Source organism: Prosopis cineraria, unplaced genomic scaffold (genome assembly GCF_029017545.1).
Source record: "Prosopis cineraria cultivar Desert tree isolate PC_DT_omini unplaced genomic scaffold, ASM2901754v1 PC13, whole genome shotgun sequence".
NCBI lineage: Eukaryota > Viridiplantae > Streptophyta > Magnoliopsida > Fabales > Fabaceae > Prosopis > Prosopis cineraria.
The window spans coordinates 33998922-34022262 of NW_026555344.1; the positions used below are offsets into that span (position 1 = coordinate 33998922).

The 23341-nt window shown below is 31.1% G+C and overlaps 1 long non-coding RNA gene across 8 annotated transcripts in view; it reads right to left on the reverse strand.

Annotated features, from left to right (window-relative positions):
• The window catches only part of LOC129291628 (uncharacterized), a 33706-nt gene extending 12681 nt beyond the window's left edge, over positions 1 to 21025 (reverse strand). For 3 of the 8 annotated variants that reach the window (XR_008588734.1, XR_008588735.1, XR_008588731.1), the window contains exons 1-2: positions 20756 to 21025; positions 20375 to 20679 (exon numbers count right to left, since the gene is read on the reverse strand). This is a non-coding gene — a long non-coding RNA (uncharacterized LOC129291628). Of the gene's footprint in view, positions 1 to 7433; positions 7545 to 12695; positions 12955 to 15487; positions 16184 to 19534; positions 19691 to 20374; positions 20680 to 20755 lie in introns of those variants that run through there. The other 5 variants (XR_008588729.1, XR_008588730.1, XR_008588733.1 and 2 more) reach the window with 5 other exon arrangements.
• Between the last annotated feature and the right edge of the window lie 2316 nt (positions 21026 to 23341).

Genomic DNA, 23341 nt, shown 5'->3' on the forward strand with positions numbered 1-23341 from the left:
TCACATATTCACATATTTGTTACTATTGTCAAACAAAATTCCTAAATCAATGATAAAACCCAACTGTAAAGATTTATATGATGTTTAAATCATGTAGGAGAATTTGTCCCACATTAATCTTGTTAACCTCTCTATGATTAACTTAAGAAAAATATACCTTTATGGATAAACACCTACTCCCATGCCTAGCTTTGCCAAACCCACATGCATTAAAAATATTATAGACTGATGCCTTTAACATTGAATATAAAGGAATCCTCAAATAGAGACTTGATGGGAAAAACATCAAAAGAATTGGAATCCAACCCTAAATTTCAACAGTCAAAATAGAAATTTTAGCCATTATTCTATGCATCGTAAAATTTCAAAGTGATTTATTAAACCAAAAGTTTTTAATTAGTGTTGCTTGCAAATCAACCAAAGATGTTTTGCAAAAAATGTTAAGATCATTACATCAAAACAAATGTATGCCAAATGCCAAACTTTATTAAGCATTTTTTATTTTGATATCTATAAACTCTTTTCTAGACTACTTTGATAGAGATTCCTGTAGGTAAATCATGCCTCCAAAGAAAAGGAAGGAGAATATAGGAAAAATTGATCTAGGTCATTGATTAAATGATTATTGACTCAAACTAAAAAAACCAAGATCATTAACCTCAAAACCAACAACGAGGATTAACCCACCTAAATAATATGATATCCTTTTCTCAGCTCATTGAGAGCTTAAAAAACAAATAGGTACTTCAGCTGCCTAAGCCTCTCAAATCTTTCCTCTTGGGTTTCACTTCAAGCTAACCTTGAACAAAAACCTAACAACTTTATGAACTTATCCTAGTGGACACTAAATATATAAACTTGAGACATAACCTAAACAAGAAAAATGGAGTGGATCATACCACATAGACCTACTATACCATACAAACATTAAAAATGCTACTGACTGCCCTAGTAAACCAAAAAAAATTCTTAGTCAAATTTGATCAAACGGATACAACTATTTAAAATTCTCACTTTATAAGAACAAATACAACCATCATACACGGTTCCTTTATTTTAAAAAGGACTATAATCATTATAAGTTTCCCCAGTGGTTTATAAAATGATAGGATTTATTGAGGAAATTCTATCCCCAACCCATTAAACAATGATTTTTAGATTTTAAATCAAAATCCCTTTCCAACTCTTTTACATTTTTCATCAAAACTATCATTTTCTTAGATTTTTGTTTGGCACTACGAATATACCAATCCATTTAGAGGATACCCTATTCTCCAGAGGGTTCTATACATGATGTGGTATGTAAACTTTCAATACTATAAAGCTGATGTCTTTACAGTCCAATCATAAGAGAATTGCCAATGGCTTATCACCTTATAGACCAAAAGTTTATCAATCTAGATAGAGAGACTTTTATTAATCAATTAAAAAGTGCACTCTTCTTATTGGAGAGAGAAGAATAGATAATAGCTGCCTCTACCTCTATTACAGAAACCGTAAAAAAAGATTTTGCATAAGAAAATGAAGATGTTGCCTTAACATTAACCTTAAAGAAGATTAAATGAAAAAAAAGTTTGACCATGGACTGTTGAGTATTGACCAAGTGCTAACTGCTGACAAGTAGCAACATGCAGACCATCAGATGAAGATTATTAAGATGAAATTTGAACTATTAGATTAAACAGATCTTAACCGTTAGATGCATTTTTAAATGTTTATATAAAGTCTTGTAATGTCCCTTTCAAGGGAAAGTTTTTTAGTTAGAGAGAAAGAGAGAAGAGAGAGGTCTTAAAGAGAGTTATCTTTGTAAGCCTCCTTTTCATTCTTCAATAAAGCTTTCCATTAACCTTCTTCTTCTACCTTCTTGCACTTTCTTCTTCTTTTATTTCCTTTACTTTCTCGCACTTTATCTCTAGCACTTTGATTTTTGTTTTCAAGATCATTGTAGAAAATAAACCTCTCTCTTACACTCTCTTATACTTGACCAAAGTTGCAGAAAATAAAGAATGAAAATTCAAAATAAAGCTAGTTGTCAAGTATAAGATAGTATAAGAGAGAGGTTATTTTTGTCTAAACCATGTGAACTACCACTGTTCTAGCTTTGTTTTGAATTTTAATTATTTATTTTTTGTAACTTTGGTCAAGTATAAGAGAGTGTAAGAGAGAGGTTTATTTTCTACAACGGTCTTGAAAATAAAAAATCAAAGTGCAAAAGATAAAGTACAAGAGTGTAAAGGAAATAGAAGAAGAAGAAAGTGCAAGAAGGTAGAAGAAGAAGGTTCATGGAAAGCTTTATTGAAAAATGAAAAGGAAGCTTACTAAAGAGAACTCTCTTTAAGACCTCTCTCTTCTTTCTTTTTTGCTAGCCAAAAAACTTGCCCTTATAAAGGATATTACAAGGCTTTTTATATAGACATTTGAAAATGCATCCAATGGTCAAGATCTATTTAATCTAATAATTCAAATTTCATCCTAACCATCTTTATCTGATGGTTTGCATGTTGCTACTTGTCAATGATCAAGCTTTTTTTTTAGTTAATCTTCTTCAAGGTTAATATCAAAGCAATTACCTTCATTTTCTTATGCAAAGTCTTCTTCTTGGGTTTTTGTAGTAAAGGCAAAGGTAGCAATTGATTGTCCTTCTTTGTCCAATAAGAAGAGTGCACTTTTTAATTGGTTAATAAAGGTCTCTCTATTTAAGGTTGAAGCCAAGCATGCATGATCTAACTTTCTTGGTTGAGAAACTTGTTGGTCTCTAAGGAGATAAGCCATTAGGGGTTCTCTCTAAACCATAACTGGACCTCAAAGACATCGGCTCTATAGTATTGAAAGTCTACAAACCACCTCATGTATAGAACCCTCTAGAGAATAGGTGGTATCTGCTAGGTGGACTGATATATCTATAATGCTAAGCAAAAATCCAAGACAATGATAGTTTTAATGAAAAATGTAGAAGAGTCGGAAATGGATTATCTATTAGGTTAATTTTTTATCACAATCCTTTTTGAAATAAAGAAACCATATATGACACTAATATTTATAAAGTGCTAAAACATATTATAAAAGACATCAATGTATATAATCCTAATAGTTGTATCCTATTATATCAAATTTGACCAAGAATTTCTTTAGTTTATTAGGATTTTGGCCTCAGTCAGTAGAAGAAAGCAATTTTAATATATGTATGGTAGAGTAGGTCTATATGATATGATCCACTCCATTTTTCTTGTCTATGTTATGTCTCAAGGTTATGGATTTAGTGTCCACTAAGAAAAGTTCATAAAATTGTTAGGTTTTATTTAAGGCTAGGGGCTTAAAATGAAACCTTGAAGGAAAGATTTAAGAAGCTATATGGTTTGGATTTTTTAGGAAAAAATTTAGGCCTTATCAAGCAGTGGGATATAGTTGGTTTTAAGTTTCCAAACAGGTTTAGGTAGCTCAACTACCTGTTTGCTTTTTGGGATGGCCACAGTCACTTGTTTATTTTTGGGAGAATTACATTAAAGTCCCACACAAAAAAATTAATTATTGCAAGGTTATTAACAATTAAACTAAACTACATTGACAATTGATTGTACTGTCAATACAGTTTAGTTCAATTGCCAATGGGCCTGCAATAATTAATTTTCTTATGTGGGTCTTGGTTGTAATTCTCCCTTTTTTAAGGTCTTAACGAACTGAGAAAGGGATATTATATTATTTTCTAAGTCTTTTTGGCTAAGGCCTAAATGGTTTGAATAAAAAAGTTGTAAAGATCTAGGGCTGCTATTTGGACAATTGATTTAAAAGAGGTTGGTTTTATGGTTAATGGTTTTGGGATTAATGAGAATGATGTCTCTGGCTGTAGGCTTTTTATGGTAGATGACCCTAGTTTTTTTGTTTGAGTTAATGACTTGTTTAATTTTTCCCATCTCCTCCTTCCCTTTTTTTGGAGGCATGATTTTCCTTTCCTACAAGAATTCTCTATCAAAGTAGTCTGGAAGAGAGTTTTTAGAGCCTCGAATATATTCAATATCAAAATAACAAATGCTTAATAAAGCTTGCTAGCAGGCAAAAATTTATTTTGATGCAATAGTCTTAACATTTTTTTTGCAAAGAGCAAAAACTTTTTGGTTTAATAAATCACTTTGAAATTTTGTTATGCATAGAACAATGGCTAAAATTTCTTTTTTTACCATTGAACATTTTTGCTAGGTTGGATTCCAATACTTTCTTTTCCATCAAGTGGTTTCCTCTATATCCAATGTCAGAGGCATCGATTTCTACTATTTAAACATTAAAGCCATATTTTTCTTAAGTCAACCATGGAGAGGTTTAATAAGATTATTTAATTATGGAATAAATTCTCATACATAATTTAAACATCCTAAAAAATTCTGTAGGTGGGTTTTATTAATGAGGAGTTTATCGACAAATTGGATGGCTCAATCAATAGGAGTAATCATCCCTTAATGGATGTGATGTCCTAAGAACCTTTTTTTGGTTTGGAAAAGGCTAATTTTTGTCGTGGAAATAGCAACGCCATTTCTTTTAACAATATTAATAAATATGTGAATATGTTTAAAATGCTTATCAATAGATTAGGATCATCAATGTAAACAATGTTGAATTTGATGTATGGGTTAAAGATCTCATTCATGATTCTTTGGAATATAGAGGAGGCACTTTTTAGTCCAAAAGGCATGATATTTTATTGGCCAAAAGGAATTGTGAATGTAGTTTTATATCTATCCTTTTCATCAATTTAGATTTGCCAAATATTTCAAAAATTTTTGCTGAATGAAGGCTATTAAGAAGGTCTTGTTTACCTAATCCACTAGAGTGCTTGGTTCAAGAGCTTGTAGTTAATCACTAGCCTAATCTTTTTGTATTTTTATTAACATAAAAGGCAGCACAAGACTAAGGACTGCTACTTTTTCTCATCAATTTTTTAGTGACAAGTTCTTGAATTTTCTTTTGACAAAATGCGAGAAGTTCTTGGTTCATTTGGATTGGCCTAGATTTTGTTGGGATCTTGGTTTCATGAAATCATAAACTGGTTGAATGTTTCTTTCTTTCCTAAAAAGCATTAGGGAGATCAAAACCAACCCTCTGTCTAATTTCTGGTTTGGGTTTCTATGTTTTAAAAGGAAATTTCTTCTTTTAAGAAATTAATTTGTTTTTCTTTAATAAGAACAATATTGACCTCTTTCATTACTAGTTTGGAAATAAATTTGAAGAGAACCAACTTTCCAAAATTATTTGAAATCCCTAATTTTTTTATAATGACATTTGTAATTTTCCCATTCATGCCTAATCTTTCTATAGTTTTTTTGAAATATTTGAATATGTTCCTATGTCAAATAAAGCTATTTAATCAAGAATGAATTCTTGGTTAATGATTATTTTAACCTTAATGTAAAATTTTTGGAGTTTTAATGTGGAGATTAATTAAGAAATAGTTCAAAAATTTCTTCATTTTCATTATGCTGTTCATGTTGTTCTTCATCATTTTCAAGTTAATTTTCAAAATTTGGTTCTCAGAAACTAGATGGTTTTATTTCTTGCTAAACTTGGTCTTTGATGTTGTTGACTTACTTTTCTGACTCTGGTTGTCTTCCATGACTCTTACTTTTTCATCATCATCATCTCTCTCTCTCTCTCTCTCTCTCTTGTCACCTCATGCTTTCCATGTTCTTTTATTTTTACTATTTACTTTTCTCTTTTTTCTTTTTGATTATTACCATTTTGTCAACCAATGTTGTTTACAGCTGTCAAAAATAGTTGTCTTTACTATGTCTATCGACAACTAATTGGTACTCTTGGGTAGATGACCCCATATCTTGGAGCCTATTCTTCTTTATTAGTACTTTTGGGTAGACGACTAAATGGTGATTTGTGTATAATAATGCAAAAAAATATAGATGCATAAAAAAAAGAACTAAAATAAATGTCAAATGGATGGTAAACCGCATGATCTAGACTAAAAGGAATTTAAAATAGTGCCAAAACAGTGATAGTCTATAATAAAGACAAAATGTAGAAGTACAAATAGAAGTAGATGAAGAAGGTTAATAGAATTTATTGAAAATGATGAAAAGACTTACAAACTCTCTCTAAACCTCACTCTCTATACAAGCTTGGCCTTAAAAGGGTTTAGGATAGTTTATGTAGACCTTAGAAAAAATATCCAACAATCAAGATTTGTTTATTATAATGGTTTACATTACATCTTGATCAAGGGCAATTAACAGTCATCTTTATTTTCTTGTGCATAATCTTCTTCCTCTAGAGTTTCTGAAGCTAAAGCAAAGGCAAAATAATGCAACTTTCCTTCTTTCTCCAAAAAAAGAGTATGGTTAATAAAAGTCTATTTGTTAGTTGAACCCAACATAGATCTAGGTTTTCTAGTTAAGAAATGTAAAACCTCTAATTTTTAAATACATAACTAGCACATACTTAACCTTAAGGTAAAGCTATCATTATATTTATAACTAATTTAATAATAAAAGATATCATGGCATAAAAGGATCAAACTTGGCTGTTGAAAACTCATAAGATTAAGTAAGAAAACTTTATACAAATGAAATCCTATAAATCATTTAATCTTAAAACCAAGTTTAAAATGTCAATTAACATTATAAATCAAAGTAAAAAGTATTTGGGAAGCATGGAAAACACTTAGAGTTAAAAACAAGTCAAAACAAGGTCAAAAGGATCATTTTTGCTAAATAAAGACACTTAGCTGACACTTCCAGAGAAGATTTAGCTGCAGCCAATTCCCTTTCAGCCATGGCCAAATGGTCTCGGCCACTCCTTTGGCTGCGGCCAATGATCCATAAGCCGTGGCCAAAGATATAACAGTACTTGTCATGACAGCTACTAACTACTAAATTTCGACACACATAACTTTTGACTCAAATCTCTGATTGAGGTGATTCAAGCGCCTACATATCAATAATTTTATAATCTAGTTAATAGTTTTAATTTCATGCCAATTGATATCAGATAAAGAATTTAGACACCTAGGACCACAATTTAATATTTTTGCCTCTAAACCATCAACCAAGTGTCCAAATCTCAGAGCACAAGCCATTAGCCCAGTAAGGGCTTGAACCACACTTAATAAGTCTTAATACACTTGTCTAAATAGTCACAAGCATCAAATAACTCCTAATACAAGAATTGACTACCTAACTTCCATAAAACACATATCGAGGGGGTGAAAATGTAATTATTTGCATTCAAACTAAACAATCACCTAAAATATGTAAAATTCATTTAACTAGTCAAAATATACTTATTTAAACTATCTTGGTACACTACCATAGTTAGATTAGGGTTGGACTCTACTATGGGCAAGACAATCCAAAAATGACTAAATTTCAATGTTTAAGGTTATAAATGCAAGTGGACTTTAAATAAATATAAGTCAATATTAAAGACCCCTTGCTGGCAAATATTGTATTCATGCCACACATAAAAGATAAAACTAAAAACATTATAATTGATCACTCAGTCTCTAACTTCATAAGCCTCCCCTTTGCTCTTAACTTAATCATCACCTATAAACATTAAACTACAAAAGTGAGATAAACATCTCAGTAACTAAGTAATTTAATCAAGCATATTAAAGTGTGACAATCATAACAATTAAGCATTGAACATCACATAAGGCAAACTAACATTATTCACAATACATCTTTATAATATGGTTTGCATGATCAAATTTAATCACCTTATACTACTCCTTATATCATCTGACCGAATTCATGGGCTATTATCTCATATAGGTCTAACCTATGTGACTGAACTAGCCCCGCTCTCTAATTGTGAAGGGTTACCTTGCTAAAAGCTCCCATACTCACTCTTGGACCTGGATTCCCCTTACTCGAATTTTAGGATGTCATAAGTGCCCGACCCATACATCTAATCCACTATGCCAAACTCAATGGAGGCTACACCACATAAATTTTCTACCATATTCCCTCTATTATGTCAGGGTAAACTCTCACCTATTATGATTATGCAAGTTCAATCAGCATATGTGAATCTAAACTCATACATATCATAGTAATTCATTGTCCTCATAATTGTCTGGAACTTGCATGCTTATCATTATCTACACCGCGTCATAGTTTACAATAGATCATCATATAATCAATTGATAGGCAATCCAGGGCCACAATTCATATGTCAAAGACCACATAACGTCTATATAAACATAATCAATAAGCATTTCATCACAAATATGCATGCTTTTCACAACTCTTCGAATATCATCAGTTACAAGCACTCATCATGCTAACACATCATCTTATAGGCAACAATATCACACAGTATCTATATAAATATAATCACCAAATACTTCATCACAATGAGTCATGTTTCATATTTAGGTAATAGTTCAAAATCAACATATTCTTCCATAAGCTTATTTCAAGCCATTCATAATAATACTTAAAGTATAAATGCAAACACAATGATATACAACAACAACAATAAGCCTTTATCCCACTAGGTAGGGTCGGCTACATGGATTGCAAGACGCCATTGTGCTCTATCATTTATCAAGCTTTTAGGAATATTATTAATTAACAGATCGCGTTCAATAACTTCCAAAAGTGTTCTCTTAGGCCTTCCTCTATCTTTCTTAATCGGACTCAAAGTTATATGTTCCACTCTTCTCACTAGTGCCTCCCTTGGTCTTCTTTGTACATGCCCAAACCATCACAAACACAATGATATATTATACTTAAATTTTTGGTTACCTCATCTCTTAGTTTACCAACCAAGAGTACCTGTGAATATCAAATAGAGCCTCCAATAAGTCAATAGCACCAACAATAGTCAATTTACAATCAAACACATCAATAATCATTAATGACTAATTATCTTTAATCAACTCTAATCAAAGCCTAAACCTAAAAATCTCACTGTGGTCATTTATCCACAATCTAAATCTATTTTTAGATTCCATTAGTTCACGACTCTCATTAGTCTAATCAATACCACTAATAACTCATAATCTCCTCAACTCAACTAATTAGCTCTAGGACTTACTTCAAACCCCACTTTGAAATCCTAAAACATCAATAGCATCATAATCTAAAGGTTAGACACTTAAATAAACTTTCATTAATCCTATTGAAGTCAAAATTTTAGGCAAATTCACAACTTATTTTCAAATTCCTAAAGAACTACCCAAAACCAAGATGAAAATGCATAAAAGAGCAAGAGAAGAGGTTGTCGACACTTACCCAAGTAATTAGAAGCTCTAAATAGACTCAATTAGACACTCACAACAAGCCCTAATAGAGCTCTCCTTGTTCACCTTCAAACTCTTACTTAACTCTCTAATTTTCTGAACTGAAATGCAAGTCTGGAGGCTTAAAAGTTGAGTTTTGGCTGTGGTTAAAGATCAAAATTTTAGATTCTGAACACTATCCATCTAATGGGCCCAAATGTGGCCTAATACGTTTTAGGGTCCAATTCAAAGCCCTAATTAAGGTTCAATAAACTCATTAGCCTTCTGTACATTATCTTTTAATCTAAGTTAACTCTTAATTGTCTAATTTATCCTTAATTAATCCATTAACCTTAAATTAAATTTTCTAAGATATTACAAGAAACTTATTAGTTTATGAGGTTATGAGCTACTAGGGATTCATTTTTAACCATTCTTATTCATATTACTTGGTGGATTGGTGATAAAAAGTGTAGAACCAGAAAGGGATCATCTTTAAAGTTACTTTTGAATTTGAAGGTTGAAAATCCTTGTTTAATAACAAGAGGTAGAATTTTTTTAGTAAATCCTAAAGTAATCCCACTATTTAATAAACCACTAAGGAAACTTATAAGGATTACAGTCTTTTGAAACTTATAAAGGAACCATGTTTGATCCTGACATTTATTTTGGCACAAAAATGTATTGAACCTTTTTAATTTGTAATATAGAATGAGTCTTTTATCCCATCCTTTTCTTCAAGGTTATGTCTCAAAGTTATGGACTTACTGTCTACCAAGATAAGTTCATAAATTTTTTGGGTTTTGTTTAAGGTTGTGGGCTCAAAAATGGAATCTTAGAGGAAGAATTTGTAGGGCTACATGATTTAGATTTTTGGGAAAAAAATTCAGGTTCAATTTGGACAATGTATGGCTTTATCAAGCTATGGGATATAACTACTTTTAATTCTTTGAGTTGGTTAAGGTAACTCAGCCACTTATTTGGTTTTCAGATTAATAACATTGACCTATTTATTTATTAGGTTTTCAATAAGCTGGGAAGGTTTTTATCTAAATCTTCTCCCTCAACAATGTTTGTCCATGTTTTCTTAGGTAGAAGGGTTAATTCTTGAGAAGCTAAGGCTTGAATAGTTTTAATTAGGAAGGCATAAGGTTTTAGGGTTGTTGTTTAGGTAATTGATTTAGAAAAGGTTGTTTTATAGGCTAATTTAGAAGAGGTTAGTATTTCTTGCTAAATTAACCTAAAAAATTCAAGCAAGAAATACCAACCTCTTTTAAATCAATTGCCTAAACAGCCTTATGCCTTCCCAATTGAAACTATTCAAGCTTCTCAAGGATTAACCTATCTACCTCAGCAAACATGGGCAGACATTGTTGAGGAAGAAGATTCAGATAAAAATTTGAAAACCCCTCCCAACTCATTAAAAACCTCATAAATAAACAGTTATTGTTATCAATCTGAAAAATAAACAGGTGGCCGAGTTACTTCAACCAATTCAAAGAACTAAAACCAATTATATCCCATAGGTTGATAAAGTAACATACATTGTCCAAATTAAACCTAATTTTTTTCATAAAAATCTAAATCATGTAGCCTCATAAATCTTTCCTCTAGGCTTCCACTTCAAGCCCTCAATCTTGAATAAGACCCAACAATGTTATGAACTTATCTTAATAAATACTGAGTCATAACCTTGAGACAACCTTGAAAAAAGGGATGGGATAAAAGACCTATTTATTTAGACCTATTCTATATTAAAATTTGAAAAAGGCTCTTATTCTCACTGATTAGGGCTAAATCCCAATAATTATATCTCATTAGTTCAAAGTAACCTAACAGGACATAACTATTAGGATTATATTGATGCTTGGTACAATATGTCATGGTACCAAAACAAATATCAGTGTCACACATGGTTCCTTTGGTTTAAAAAGGATTGTAATCCTTATAAGTTTCCCCAGTAATTCATTAAATGGTAGGATTACTTTGGATTTACTAAAGAAATTCTACCTTCTGCTATTTACACAAGGATTTTCAACCTTTAAATCTAAAATTAATCTTGTAGATGATTCCTTTTTAGTTCTTCTAAACTATCTTTAGCATGGATATTTGCTTAGCATTATAAATATACCAATTCACCCAGTGGATACTCTATTCTCTAAAGGATTCTATACATAGCCGACAACTAATGTCTTTGATGTCCAATCATGGTTCAAAAGGAATCCCTAATAGCTCATAACCTTAGAAACCAATAAGCTTCTCAACCAGAAAAGCCAAATCCATGCATGCTTGGCTTCAACCTTAGACAAATAGCCTTTTATTAACCAATTCAAAAGTGCACTCTTTTTTATTAGAGAAAGAAGGATAGATTGATGCCTCTACCTCTACCTCTACTTCTACTTTAGAAGCTCTAGAGGAAGAAGATTATACAGAAGAAAACGAAGATGATTGCTTTGAAATTGACCTTGCAAAATGCCTTAAAAAATTATTTAAAAACAAGAAGAAGAAGAAGTATTTGACTATTAACTGTTTGAATATTGACCATTAACCATTGTTAAGTGTTGAATGCTGACCAGATGGCCAGTTAGTGACTGTTTGACTGTTGACCATTAACCATTATTAAATGTCGAATGCTGACTAGATGGCAAGTTGCTGATCGTTAGATGAAGATAGTTAGATGCAATATAAACCGTTATATTAAACAAATCTTGACCATTAGATATTTTTCCAAAGTCTATATATAGAGAGAATGTGAGGTCCAGAGAGAGTGTCCTCTTTGGGAGCCTCCTTTTTCATCCTTTTCAATAAATTCTATTAACCTTCTTCTACTTTCTTGTACTTTTACATTTATTTTCTCACACTTTAGTTTCTATCTTTGTCTAGACTATGCAAACTACTGCCATTCTGACACTATTTTAAATTCTTGTTCCATACCCTTCTTCTAGATTGTGGGGGTTACAATTGCTCTAGCATTATTTTAGTTCTTTTTTATTACACGCGTGCGCACACGTATGTGTGTATATATATGTACATATATATAGGAGAATGGCAATTAAGTCCTAAAGTTCTGAATTAATGACAGTTAAATTCCTAATAAATTTAAAAAAATAAGTTAAAAAATCAATCAAAATGATTACAAATCTAAGAATTTCAATTACAAATTAGTATTTAATTATCAAATGTAACTATTAGATTGTAACAAAAAATTTTGTTTGTAACTATTTGAATTAATATTTAAGAAATTCAGTGCTTTATGACCTAATTATCATTATCCCTATATATACACACAAACACATACGACTAAGTTATGCTTGTAAATATTTGTGTATTACTTTTATTATAAATTAGTTTACCTTAACTAGAATCTCTATAATGACTTTTGATATTATGGCTTGTTGTGTGTATTTCTTGTATCTTGTGCAATTAGCCAAATCATAAAAATAACATATAATTTAGGAATTGTGTTTAATGTTAAAGAAATCTATTCTCAAGCTAAAGGAAAAAAATGGCCCATCAAATGTCAAGAGCAACATCATGAAATTTAGGAAATGAAGAAAGACCCCTTATTGATCCTTTATAGAAAATCATGAATCACTTAGATGAGCATCAACATATGATGGAATAAATCAAGGAAACACAGATAAGATGGGATAGAGAAAGAGAGGCAACAATAACAACTAGTAATCCACCACTAGTCCAACCAAATCGACCTCCACATGTTCCACCACCTATCCAATTAGATCATATAGTGGAATTAGATAATGCACAGCGGATTACTAGATTCTGTCTATAAACTTCACCTACCAACTTTAAATGGAACATTTGATATACAAGCTTGTTATTGGCTTAGATAAGAGAGCACATATGGGTATTTATATGTTAGAGAAATATGCTAATAAATGGTGGAAGAATATTGAGCTTGTTCTTTGAGCTAGGAGTACTCTCCTTACTTGGGGGTATCCTTGGAGCAATAGTATGAAAAATATTTCTCACTATCGTGAGAGATGATAAAGAAGTTGAATTCCTAACTCTAGAGCAAGCTAAAGATGAATCGCTTTGAGTACCTAGCCAAGCATATTCAATTGTCTCGCTATCCCACATATCTATAATAGATCAATGATGAGAGGTGGAATATAGAGAAATTTGTGAGAGGATTGAAGCCAACTTTAAGGGAAAAGGTAGCTTCAATGCAAATTTAGACTTTTAACACAATACTGGAAGTCTGTAGAGTCATTAAAAGTATTATGAACTATCAAAATATACATAAAGAAATCCCTAAGAATGCTAAGGCTGGGGCTTTGCAAAAAATAATAGAATGCATCCAATATGGAAAAAGGAAATTTTAGTGGAAAGAAGGAAATTTCAACGAAGAAACAAAAAGAAGCCATGGAAAGAAATTCAAGAAGTAGGAGAAAAAAAGTTAATGCAATGGAACTTTGCAAAAATAATAGAACACATCCAATATGGAAAAATCATGGTAATAGACTATGTTTTGTAGGGCAAAATGTTTGTTATCAATATGGTAAATTAGGACATTATGCCCATGAATGCAAATAGGAGATGGAAGGCTTCAGACCCAAAACTCAAGAAAGGGTTTTTACTTTGGCACAAAATGGGGAATGACGATCACCTAAAATAATCTAAGGTATGATTAAGATAAATAATTATCTTGTTAATTCAATGTTTGATTCAAGCACAAGCCATTTGTTCATATTATATGACTATTTTAGGCAATTAGGTCTTACCATATAAGTGAATTACCTTATGACCTAAGGTTTCTACTTCTATTAGAGTTCATGTTGTATATAGTTCAATATGAACATTGTTATACCACACTAGATCTTATATGTTTGCCCTTCCATGATATTCTTATTGGACTTAATTAGTTGTCTTCGAATCATGTTCTTCTTGACTATAAGAATAAAACTATTGTTTTTCCCTCCTGTGAAACGATTCTATGTACTAAGATTAAGGTAAATCTTATGACTATAGCCCAAACTAAGAGATACTTAAAGAAAGGATATCAAGGCTAAGTATATGGTTTTCTTTTCTATTCAAGTAATAGTAAAGGAAAGCATTGCAAATATCCCAATAGTAAAAAATTTTCAAAAGTACTTCTTAAGGAAGTAAGTGGTTTACCCCTAAAACGAGAAGTGAAGTTTGCTTGGGATAGGGCCAATTTCAATAACACCTTACATGTACCAATCCAACTCTACCAACATTAGGTACTATCTTGAAAATTACAAATCTTGAAGAGGTGGGTACTATCTTGTCTCATTACACCAATATTGGGTACTTATAAGTATTGTCTCATTATGCCAATATAGGTATTGTATTCTTTATACAATTATAGTATAACAATCAAGTATAATTTCAACTTGTATGTTTTATTTTGTTAAGGCCATGGAACTTTTTTGAGGCAGTGAATGTCTTCTTCCAAATACCCAAAAAAAACCCTACTAATTAGCATAAGTAGGTAAAAATAAAGGCATGTATTATTTGTTTAATAAAGCAAGTTGGTATATATCTACCTAATGGTTTGATTGATATTTTAAATTTGTTATTCTAAAAATGTTGTTTTGATTTGTAGTTGAATTTCTAGGATGTCCAAGTTCTAAGGCAGACTTTGCTGAATTTTTGCATATTTGTGCAGAATTAAATATATAACTTCAACTTTAATCACTGGTTTTCATTTATCTATTACATGTTAGTTGAATTTTGGTTTTAACCACATTTGGACATTGACTTGTTTTAAACATAGTTAGGAGTGTGCATATTATGTGATAAAGTTTATGAAAGATGTTATCACACATCAAGAATCCTCAAAAAGTAGGTGTTTTGAGATTTATAATTCATTTATTCAATATAACAACTATAATTAATTATAAGTCACTTTCTCTTGTAATATTATGTGGATGCAAGGTGCAAGAGTTTATCCATGGAACAACTTGATAATATTATTGAATAAGTAATGGGTTGATTGTGAGGCAACTTCAAGTGTTTTGATATATGTAGTGTTAGAGCAAACGTGTTAGAAAAATGTTGTTTAATTTGTTAGAGTACATGTGCTTAAAAAAAATTATACAAATTTATTTTGAATCATTTGAATTGAATAACAAGTTTTGTATTAGTCAATATACATGTATTAAAAGTTTTGTATATGGCTGGTGAATTATTACTGGATTAGTCATTTGTAAATAAGCTATAAGAAGGATATGTAAAATATCAATTTTTTTTTAAAAAAATTACATAGCCCTATAAGCACTTCCAAATGCTCAAGATAAAATTAAATGCTTTCATAAGCTTTTTTGTAGTAGAGGATGACATCACATGAGAAACTCTCAACATTAGGATAGGCGTTGAGGTAATGCACACTATCAGGAGGATGTCATGCAATAAGACCACATTTTTACCTACTAAAAGGTGAGGCATCAACATGACACCCGTTCTTTCTAACTTGGATCATTCCCCTTGATTCAAAAGCTAGATTTCAATAACCTCAAAGTTTCTGACCTTCTCACTCTTGCTAGCAACCCTTACTTTCCACTTGTTTGGAATAATACTCTTTCTAAATCCCTTTTATAGACCAATCTTGCTCATGTCCCTATGTCCTACACGGGGTCTAAAGGACAAACTAGTTTGGATAGATCATTCATCTGGTTGTTATAAAGTTAAAGAAGGTTTTCGTAACTTGCACCATTCTTAGCCTATTGAAAGCTCAAAATTCCTCATAAGTACACTTTTTTAACTTGGAAAATTCTCAATAAATCCATTCCCTCCCAAGATATCCTTAATGCCCATTACTCACCAATCAAGCAACTTTGTGTTTTTAGATATGACCAGGAAGAATCAATTGACCATATTTTCCTTTCATGCCATTTTGCTACTATACGGTTTGGTTTCCTTGCTTGTCATACCACAAATCTTTCACCTAACTCATCTGCATCCCTCTCTGACCTGCAAACATTAATGGAGTCATTCCTCAAAGAGAAACAAGAAGACATCCTCATCAAGTTTATCTACCTTCTTCACTCAATCTAGAAAAAAGGAACAACTCTTTACATTTAGGAAAAAACCCAGATACCTAAATGATAATTCAAAAATTAAACCACCAGATTTTTTTCACATCCCAGCTCTGCCATAATCAAGAGGAAATGAAAGCATCATTGGATCTATCTTTAGTTTCACAGTGCACAAACCCATCTAATCTCAAAAATTTGAATGGATGGCTTATTCTCTACTCTTCAACTAAAAGGAAACAAAGCGATACTCAAGATCATCTTATAAGGCCAGATTATTACATCTTTTACTTAGATTCTCTCTTCCTTAATGCCAGCAACTAAACACAATCTTCATCTCAAATGCCTTTATGGGATTATATTTTGGATCAAGAATTTCAGACAAGATAATGTTCTCCTAACCCCTTACCATTGCATGCATTAGGAAAATGATCTTCAAGCTTTAATTTGATGTCTCCTCTATTATTTCCAAGGATGTTTTATCTTTTCTCAGAACCTTTCTTGTAATTAATTTATGCATTTTCCATTTTGAAGTTCCAAACTGTTACACTTGTCTTGACAGTCAAGTGTTTTATTTGAAATTTCCTTGTATGTTTTGACTATAATATTTGCTCATTTATCAAAAAAAAAAATACATGACACCCACTCATCCCAAAATTTACTATTAATTAAGGAGCTAAAATATAATGTAACCCCCTACTTTCATAATTAGGGGTAGACCTAGGCATAGTTTAAGGCAGCCCTCTCCCCCATCTTGTACATGTCATAAATATAGATTGCCATGCCAATGGAGTTTTTGTCCCCTTATACATGAATTGAATAGATACTCCCTCCTATGCATAATATCTTATTTTGTTAGTGCATTAATCCCTCCTAATAACAACTATACCATTTATTTATTATTTCTTTTAAAAAATAGTCCATTAGAATTTTAATTATTATAATTAAAGTACTTATATATATATATATATATGACAATTAATAAGAGTACATGTACAAATTTTTAAAATATTAATAATGTTTTCAACTGACTTTTTTCTTAACAAAGTATAAATAAAATAAGCTTATTTAAAAAAAATTCAATAATATATTTGTATTATATGTTATTTATATTTTTAAAACTAATATATTAAAATATATATTTTACTTTAAATATTTTTTTAGTTTTTTTATAATTATAGATAATTATTACTCCCTCCGTTCAAAAATGTGAGGCATTTTTTAAAAAGTTGGATGTTCAAAAATATAAGGCATTTTTAATCTTTTAATGTGTAATTATTTCATTCTAAAAGTGCCCATATTAATAATGACTTCATATTTATTATAGAGTATTTAATAGGAGTAAATATGAAAAAATAAGATTAGTTAAAAAGTAGGTAACCACTTTATTGAAATTTAAAATTCATTAAAAATGCCTTACATTTTTTAAAGGAGGGAGTATCTTATAAACTTTTAGATAATAAGATTATTTTTAAAAAATATAAGAAAAAATATAACTTTAAATTCCTACACTTTGCTCTTCCTACTGATCCTCACATTTTTTATTGTGTTTTAAGTTCCTTCAAGATCCCTACACTTTATTCATGAAAGAACCTAAAACATTGAAAAACAAAAGTATAAGGATTTAAAAAGTAAAAAAAAAGTGCAAAGACCTAAAATTATAGTTTTTCAAAATATAATTAACAAGCATTATGTTTATAAATTGGGAAAATTACGTATAAGTCTTGCAAATAAATCCCATAAAATTTAAAAAATACAACCACGTTCTTTAAAACCTGAATGTGATTTAAAATTAGGGTGCAATGACAATATTATCCTTACATGTAATACATGTTCAGTTTAGTTATTGGATATATAAAATTATAATTATAAATTACTAATGAAGTAGTTGTAAATAATTAATAATGAAGTATTAAATTCTTTTAGTAATGCATGATCAGTTTAACTACTAAATATGTGAAATTATAATTGTAAAATATTGAAGTGATGGTTGTAAATTACTTATAAGGTAGCTGTGGACAATTAATATTAAACTTGTAACACATGATTAATTTAACTATTATCTTTGTATCCCAATTTTAAATTACACTTAAGTCTTCAAAGACCTAATTATGATCTCTTTATAATAAATAAGTCAGCTCATGTGACCTATATGTAATTTATCCTTATAAATTTGGCCCCCTTCCAAGTCATGAAATCAATGCTAGTTCTGTCCTGCGGCTGCCATAGTGGGAGCATGGATTCTAATGTTGCAATTCACATTAATCTCGAGATAATTTTTTAGGTGTTGTTTTTCCAAGCATTCCCTATCAACCACATTAGGCAACATAACGCAAACGTAATATATCCAATCTTTTTAAAAGATTGAGATAAATTTAGGCTCTTTGAGAAATTTCCATGAATTGCCAAGTTTCCCATTATATGGAGAGAAAACTAAACCCAGATTTCAAATCAAGGGCAATCTAAACGAAAAAGAATGGGATAAACAAGCACACAAACAAAATTTCACCTTAACCATTCCATAGTTCTCCTACCTTCCCTCCATGATTGGACAGAAATAGAAAATCAAAAGGAAGGAAACCAATATGATGACTCTCTTTATCATATTCAGCTAATGATGAGGGCACAAATTTTTTCTCAAGTTTTTAACGTTAACCAATACTTCACGGTTTCCTGATTTTATAATGTGAGGGCATAACAAGCGGCAAATGCAAGGGCGACATCTAATAGATCTCTAGTTATGCACATCATGTCCAAGTTTGGAGTTTTCTCTGTACTTCAACTTTATCAATAATTTACACGATCTGTGACTTGGAGCATATTATAGGTTCATAAAATAAAATAGAGCACCATAGGCCCCAAAAGGAAAATGAGGACAAGAAATGGGAATGACAGGAAAATGAAGTACTTGTGTCTTATTTTAGCAGAAAAGAGAATTGAGAATGGCTGAAAGCGATTTTAAAAATTTTAAGATTCTATAGCTCCTGAGGAAGGAGCTGAATAAAATGTATGATATTCATGGAAAACAAATAAGAAAGAATGCAAATAATATAGAGTTATTATATAAGATAAGAAACCCCACCGATGAACTAAAAAATGATTGAGGAAAATATTAGAAATCCCATAGTTTCCAAAGGTAGATTCACATACAAGACAACCAATGACATTACTTACCTTGCAGGAAGCTAGACCACATGCTTGCAATGACACACAACCTTGCATCGTTTAATATTCATGACAAGGAAGATAAAGAATGAACACAACCACAAATATGTCTTATGAAGAAATTGTCATGAACTATCAAACTTCCTGTAACATGGAAAGGAAAAAAATGCACCAAGATTTCAAATTAGGAGCACAGACATGTCTCTCGAAGAAACCAATTTTGTTGGTTGACTTCCACTGAACTTTGTAAGCTTTGCTTTTTCAGTATCAGCAAGTAGTGCTGCTATATAAAATCCATTCATCCCTTCTTGCAGTGGCAAGAATAATAAACAGAACAGAAGAAAACCAAACATGACCATTCTCATTGTCATGTCCGTTAATAATCTAGAAAAAGTAATTTTTTGCCAAGTTTTCCCTATTCTATAAAGTGAGGACATAACAAAAAGCAAATGCAATCTATTCTATAAAGTGAGGACATAACAAATAGCAAATGCAAGAGAGCCATCCAATGAAGATAAAATAATCTCCGGTTATGCACTTCGTGCCCAAGATTAGAGTGGCCTATCTACTTTAACTTTTACAACTAACTGAAGACAAATTTGGCAGGTGACACAGATTAAAATGTGTGTGTTTATAAATTTGGCAGCAAATGATAATAAACAAGAAGTCATAAGGTATTAGCCTCCTTAACCAAACATCTTTCGCACTCAATATCACAGAATCGATTATCAGCTTTCTCTATTGGACAAGAACCCGTTTCTTGCATTCATACGAGGCTTGGTATGAGGCAGACATGAATTTAACACCAAAATGAACCATTCTCCATTGATCAAATCGACAAAAAATCACAGAAAGGGAAATCACAACAAAAAAAACAATTGAGCGGCAAATGGATCCAGATACATAGTTGGCAAACAACCTTAAGTACAGAGGCAAATAGCAATTTTTAGAAGTGATTAAATACCTTAACTCTGATATGATTCTCGGTCTCTGGTTTCTCTCTAAAATTTTCCACAATCACACCTTTTGTGGCTCCCTCCGTCTCATTCTCACTCTCCCGCCCTGAATCTCCCCTTAGTCCCTCCTGATCTTCATATTTTCCCTCCTTATATGGAGGGCACCGCCGAAGGTGAACGTAATCAGCGGCAATTATCGCTAAATAACGATGAAGATAATAGCTAGAATCAGTTGAAGTTCTGTCCTTCGTACAATGTGATTTGGTTGTAGAAAGACTCGTCGAGTCACAACAGAATCCTCAATGGAAAGGATCTGAACCCAAACGAAATCCATATTAAGAAAACTAAGATGAAATCTAGAGAAATAAGGAACTAAAGCTGATGCTTACCTATACATGTGCCAGTCGTCCGTATGAAAGTAACTTCTTCGATCAGGCCAATATCCGAGAGAATGAGGGAAAACTGGAATTGTAATATCGTGAAAGAAAATTTTCAGGATTTGGGTTGGGAAAGAGAACAACATAAAAGAAACTTTGCTGAGCGATTTGAGTTCTCGTGTAGGTTTGAAGAGGTAACGGCACTAAGAAGCTAAATGAAAATGCCGTTGTTGTTTCGACCCTATGATTGGTTAACTTGGGAGGTGACAGCTAGTTTTTCTTTCAGGGAATTTTAAATTTTTGGTCAAAATTCCGGACCCATATAAAAATTTAAAATGTAAATAATCCTAATTTCTTTTTTTTTTTTAAGATTTTCTCATTTCTTTGGTTGTTTTTTGATATATTTCTAACCCACTCTAATCTAAGTTTCACTTTTTTTTTATTGCTAATAGATAACCAAGGTTCACTTGTTTTTATTATGGTTTTATCTATTTATCTCAATTCAAATATATATTAAGCAAGAAATATTTACTTAAATATAAATGAAAAATATATCAAAATAAATTTATTTATTTTTCTTCTCCTTTATATATTCTACTCTGTTGAAGTATAACTAAGAAAAAAATTAAACAACTAAATCTAAGTTAAAAATAATATGTTGTTAAAATGGTATATTTTATTCTATTGTAAGTGACTAACTTCTTTGACTAAATCCAACCTCTGTTAGTTATAATAATTTTTAATTTTTTTGCTCTATTATAATTAATTATTTTAATGTACTTCATATCTTTGACATAGCTTAATTAGAAAATAAAAAATTTAATCAAGGAAAGGAAAAAAACATGCTGGTCAAAAAATGAAGGGGAAAAAAAGCACATTAGGATCATTCAAGAAAAATGAAATTAAGACCACAAATTTATAAAAGGGGAGTCACATATAAGCCTCCTCAAAGAAGATTTTTTTTAATAATACTAGAAAACTTCATTCACAAAAATGTAAACAAATACAAACTAAGAAGAACTATCTACAAGAAGGAAAACATAAAAGAAACTCTTTAAGGAAGCAAAACTAAACCTAAAGTGGAACTTCCTAATACAATTTAAAATCACAAGGGATACTATGAGTCAACTCAGCCAAATAGTCAACAACCCTTAAAATCACAAGGGATACTATGAGTCAACTCAGCCAAATAGTCAGCAACCTTGTTCTCATCTCTATACAAAAAATAAAAATGAACAATCCCATTCCTATATATTAGTCTCCTCGTAACCTGAACAATATCATAGAAAGGATGATAACTATGGTTGTCCCGTGTGATAATTAAAATGGCATATTCACTATCACAAAAGACCTCACATCTCTAAACCCCTTCTTCCAACATAATTCCAAACCATAAAAAATGCCCTAAATTTTAGCAATGCCAATTGAAACATGATTCAATTTCTAATTAAAGCCTAAAACCCAATTACTAGTGGTATCTCTCAAGAATCCACCACATGCACTATAGCCATTGACAATAACGGATCCATCTGTCTCCAACATCATGCTATCAACTCCTTGAATAGAGGGATGATCCACATGTCTTAGACCCTGATAATTCGTGATTTGGGAAAAAACCCTGACATCTGTTGCTACTTTAAAGAGAAAGGAATGAGGATCTTCCTCCCCTGCTTGGAAAAGAGCCCTGCCCCTATCTTTCCAAATGTTCCAACAAGTATAAACAGAGAGACATTCCATGGGAAAAAAACCAATAAAGCAATTTCCAGCCATACATACTTGGTCCACCATTTCTTAGCATGTGGACAATCACGAAAGAGGTGTATAGTATCTCATTAGCAGAACACCCCTACTCAGCAAGCTCAACATATTCTAATAATACTTTAATTGTTCGAAGGCTTAATGTGCAATTATTCAAAGTTGATAGGATCATCGAATTACCTTTAATGAGTGAAAATGTTTCAAGTGTAAAATCACATAAATTCATGTAAACAAATGAACTTTTATTGTAAACAATGTGATTTTTTTTTTTTTGTTATTCATGAACCTTTTGTTATTAATTTTATTCAATTAACTTGTAAATTTTCTCCTACAAGTATGAACCCACATAAACTCTTATGAAGAAATAGATTTCTTGTAATGAATAATTGGGCTTCTCTTATTATTTATGAACTTTTTATTGTTAATTTTCTTTAGTTAACTTGTAAATTTTTTTGAGTACAAGTATAGACCCAAATGAATTCTCATGAATAAATGAATTTATTATCAATAATTGGACTTTTCTTATTATTTACCAACCTTCTATTGGTTTTTTCATGAGTTCGGCCTTCTATTGTTAATTTTATTTAGTTAACTTGTAAATTTTCTCCTCAAGTACAAGTGTAAACCCATATGGATGCATTTGAATAAACAAACTTCTTGTTATATATAATTGAACTTTTATGGTTATTTATGGAACTTTTATTGTTAATTTACTTTGATTAACATGTGCAACACAAATGTTCTAACTCACTAAGGGTAGTTTGTCTTTTCAGCTTTAAAAATAATTGCAAATGAAGCCTTTGAGGTTGCAAAGGATTATCAAAATTTATTGAGCCTGTA